At 32.3% G+C, this 4,458-nt stretch overlaps 2 non-coding genes across 2 annotated transcripts; both read left to right on the forward strand.

Moving 5' to 3' along the window:
• The first annotated feature begins 1,138 nt into the window (after positions 1-1,138).
• TRNAA-AGC lies at positions 1,139-1,211 on the forward strand. Its single transcript has one exon. It is a non-coding gene; the product is annotated as a tRNA-Ala (tRNA).
• Positions 1,212-1,282: 71 nt separating this feature from the next.
• On the forward strand, positions 1,283-1,364 carry TRNAS-AGA. The gene has a single exon. It is a non-coding gene; the product is annotated as a tRNA-Ser (tRNA).
• The last annotated feature ends 3,094 nt before the right edge of the window (positions 1,365-4,458 follow it).

Below are 4,458 nucleotides of genomic sequence, written 5' to 3' on the forward strand. Positions count from 1 at the left end.
ATCAACTAAGCTACATTTATTTAAATTCACGAGACAATTATTGATTTTAATAAAAGCATATTTCCAATAAAAATAAAATTATCAAATAATCTATTATCTGTAAAAATTATTGTTTTGAAAAACAAAAATCTAAGATTCTATAATTTTAATGATTATTTATTAAATTTAGAATCATTATTTTCTATTTCCATTAATTAGTTTTTCCACACCCAAAATAATTATTAAAACCAAAAAAGTCCAAACTTTGCAGTTGAGTTTTATTTATTTATTTATTTATTATTATTAGATTTCATTCGAATAATAAAATCACTCTTTAATTGTAAAAAAAATGGTTTTTGATTTTTGAGCCGCAGTTTTAAATTTGTTGAGATTTTGATTTGTGGTCAAGTGCCACGTGTACAGCTGAGATCGACTCTTGCCGGCCTCTTGTAGTTTGAAGGTTCTCTGCCAAAGGGTAAATGACAAAACGGGATTTATTTTATTTTTACTTTTTACCTTTATGTCCAATCAAACATGAATTGCACTGTAAAATGTTTTTAATTGTGGGCCATAATTGCACTTTTTGCATGCATGCAGTTGAATTATGAACATGCATAAATTCATTTTAAAATTATTTTAATTATGTTTTAATCATTTTAAATTTACACTTTTTTTTTTTTAATAAAATAGGCATTTTAAAGAATTAAAAGAATAGTAATTTCAAAATGACTCTGTACGCTTCTTTCATATAAAAAAAGTTGACCCGTGATCAACAAAATCAACGATGCAACCTTTGCAGAAGCAAAACCTCTTTATTATGGCCATAGATTTGTTCATTGTATTGACTCGTTTCAAAGTAACTTGGCGATCATGTTCTCAATTCCAGGTCGATATTTTAGGTGAGACTCTTTACTTTATAGGGTGGCTTTCCTTTATGGTTTAGCCATTCAAAATCGGCTCTTACGATTTATTCCGGGTCTTTCAAAATTAATTATGATTCAATAAAAATTTTGGATTAAAAACGGTAAAATGAAACAATATTTTGATTTTAAATTATTAAATATATGTTTTTAGAAGTAAGTTTTTAAAACTTCAAAAATCACTTTTATGTATTGTATGTAAATATAAAATAAATTTATCACCCAACGAGACAGCACATGGGGATGTAGCTCAGATGGTAGAGCGCTCGCTTAGCATGCGAGAGGTACGGGGATCGATACCCCGCATCTCCAGACCTTTTATTATAATTTCAATTTAGTTATAATTATAACATTACTCTTATTTCCGAATAGTAACCAAATATGTGGGCGTGCCGGAGTGGTTATCGGGCATGACTAGAAATCATGTGGGCTCTGCCCGCGCAGGTTCGAATCCTGCCGCTCACGTTTTTTTCCTTTCCCTCGTTATTTTATTATTCCTTGATGTTCCGTGTTTCTGATTATTCATTTTTTTAATAAAATAAGTCACCTCGATATTATAATCTTTTTTTAAAAAAAAAAAAAATACATAGATTTGAAATAAGTATAAACTAAAAAATCAAAGTTTTCTGAACTTTAATTACCATTTTGTTTGGTTCATTTTTTAGTTATTATATAAAGTTTTGTTGGGTACATAGAGGAACATTTTGATGATAATTCTTTAGAAATTGAATGATTATTTCTATATATAATTAAGAATGAGTCATTAAATCTTACTAAAATTGTTTGGGTCTTTGTTGATCGTGTTCGAATGAGTTCAAACTTCTAGATCTGACCTCCATTGGTTGTGGGTAAATCAATCTGTGGTCGTTTAGAGTTTGAGTGCTTACATCTAAGTTTGAAAATGCATCAATCTTGAAGACAAACAAAGTTGGTTTGTCAAAGTTGTCATCGTGGGGTGGATGTTTTCTCATGGTGTGGGTTTGTGGTTGTAGTTTGCTAGAGATATCGTCACACGTTTCTTGGTTTTGACTCTCGATCAAATCACACCAAAAAAAATATAATTGAAGCAAAATTCACAAAACACCCTTTGCACTAAAATACTTTAATTACAATTCTATAAAACTTATAACGGATGACTATTTAAAGCAATGAAAGCATTAACAATTCTTTTCTAGGGGAGTTCACATTCGGAACTTTTGAACAAAATAGTAAAACTTATACTTACTTCTAAAACCTCTCTTACACATCCTATCTATTAGGTTTTACAAATTCTAAACCTACAACTAGCTCGAGAGCTAGAAAAATAAAAAAAAAATTTAGTTTTTAATCATATTTTCAAGCTAAAGTTGATTTCATACATGTATTCTTAATCTTTCTCAATTTTTGGTTTAGGGGTTAGAACACGAGATTAGTATAGCAATATTTTAGAAACCAAGGTACGAGATGTGATATAAAATAGAGGGTGGGAATGTGATTGTAATTATTAGGAGTTTGAAAATAGAGATAAAGGTTTGGCATTGGAATTGTGAGAGAAAGCCTGGAGAAGGATTTAATTGGAATTAGGGTTTAAAGGACAATCATAACTTAAATTTGGCTATTTTGGGGCAAAAGGGTTTAGATATCATTAGGGCAAAAGGGTTTAGATATCATAAGGTTGGTGGGCCATTTCGTAATATCCAAAGTTGATTGGAGAGGAGAATGAAACCGTCTTTATAAAGGTGTGTAAACATCTTCGTAGCAGATGCGTTTTAACAAACTTGAGAGAAATTTCAAAAAGAAAAGCCCAAAAAGGACAATATCTAATAGCGGTAGACTTGAGACATAACTTTCCCCATCTTATTCAAACACCATTGTTAACCCTATTTATTTGGGATCACACTCCTTAGTGGGGTTTTGCCAATTTGAAATTGAATAACCATGATTTATGTAAGAAAAATGGGCATAGCTTTTCCCAAGAAGGAAAGGGAATAGTTGAAAATGAGTTGTAATGAGTTGGTTTGATTAATGATCACGAATTGACAACCAAAAAAAAAAAAAAATGATTAGATGGTTAAGACCCACAAGTCCAAAGACAAAGATAACTAGTGTTTTCAAGAAACGATCAAGGTATTTTAGTGTTTTAGGAATAAATTGTTTTAGTCTCTTATTTAAATATGTGCATAGTATTTTACCGAGTGTCTTGTAACCTCTTCTCGATTGGTCTTAATAAAGAGTGTGAGTCTTTCTCACGAAGAGCTCTATGGTTGCAACTCTGTCTGATCTTCTACATAAACGATTTTTTAAGATTATTAGTGAGTGAATCTTCGTTATTGTTGTATAAGGATGACCTGCTCAACCATCACTTGTAGAGTTTGAAAATTTGCTAGCCAATCAATAATGCATGACTAAACAAATGGGAGGCATCACACTAACGAGTGAAGAAGAAACGATCTTCATAAATATAAGTCGGAACGACAATAAGCCACATGGATACAAAAATGGCAACTAAGGAAGAATACCACCAAGGAATTGCACAACCTGGGAGAACTCAAAAGAACGACAATAAGAGTTCTCAAGGGAAGAGATTTGAAGGTATTTGCTGTAATTGTGGGAAAAATGGTCACATGTCCAAGGATTATTGGTCCATGAAAACGTCCATTGAAATCAATGTGGCAACCTCCAAAAAGAGATGGAGGATGAATAAGATACAGAGGTACTATGATGCATAGAAGAAGACGAGTTAGCGCTCATGGCAATGATGAGATTACATATCGATTACAAAAATGACTAGATCATTGATTCAGGATGCTCAAACCACATGACTGACAATCAGAGTGGCGCAATGGAAGCAGGGTGGTCATTGGAGAAAGAAGTATCACAGAAGGTGGGTTAGCAAATTGTACACACTTGGTTAAGTGTTGATGCGCTTGAAGATTCAAGTGACGTTAATGTCGGTGAGCAAGAAGTGACTCAATCAAGTGAACCAATTGAAAAAGAATGACACCTCAACAACTTATATGGTCATAAAAAAATCTGAAAGTCAAATCCAAAGTATGCCAACGCAACTATTATAAAGATGAAATTAAAAAGCTAGAAAGGTATGATGGAAGAAATTATAGTCTTGGACTGAAATCAAACTTGGGAACTAGTGTCAAGAACTCGAGATATCAAACCTATCTCTTGCAAGTGAGTTTACAAAATAAAGTGTCTCTCGAATGGATCAACCGAGAGATAAAGGCTCAACCTGTAGTTCGATGGTTCTCTCAACAATATGGACTAGACTATGATGAAACATTTAGTCTAGTGGCGAAGATCACTAACGTACGAGTCCCGCTAGTACTTTAGTAAATAAAGACTGGAAATTATGGAAGGTGGTTGTGAAGAATACTTTCTTACCCAAACTTGAGAGATCTATTTGAGCGGCCAATTGAAGGAATTTGAGAATGAAGTTGAAGTCATGAGTCAGTATATGCAAAGTCCAAAAAATCCTCATGTGGATGCTGCTCGACAGATCTAGAGATATGTTAAAGATATAATCGATCATTGTCTTTTGTACAAAAAAAAAAAAAAAAAAAAAAAA

The sequence above is a fragment of the Cucurbita moschata genome, unplaced genomic scaffold (assembly GCF_002738365.1).
Source record: "Cucurbita moschata cultivar Rifu unplaced genomic scaffold, Cmos_1.0 Cmo_Scf00003, whole genome shotgun sequence".
Classification (NCBI taxonomy): domain Eukaryota; kingdom Viridiplantae; phylum Streptophyta; class Magnoliopsida; order Cucurbitales; family Cucurbitaceae; genus Cucurbita; species Cucurbita moschata.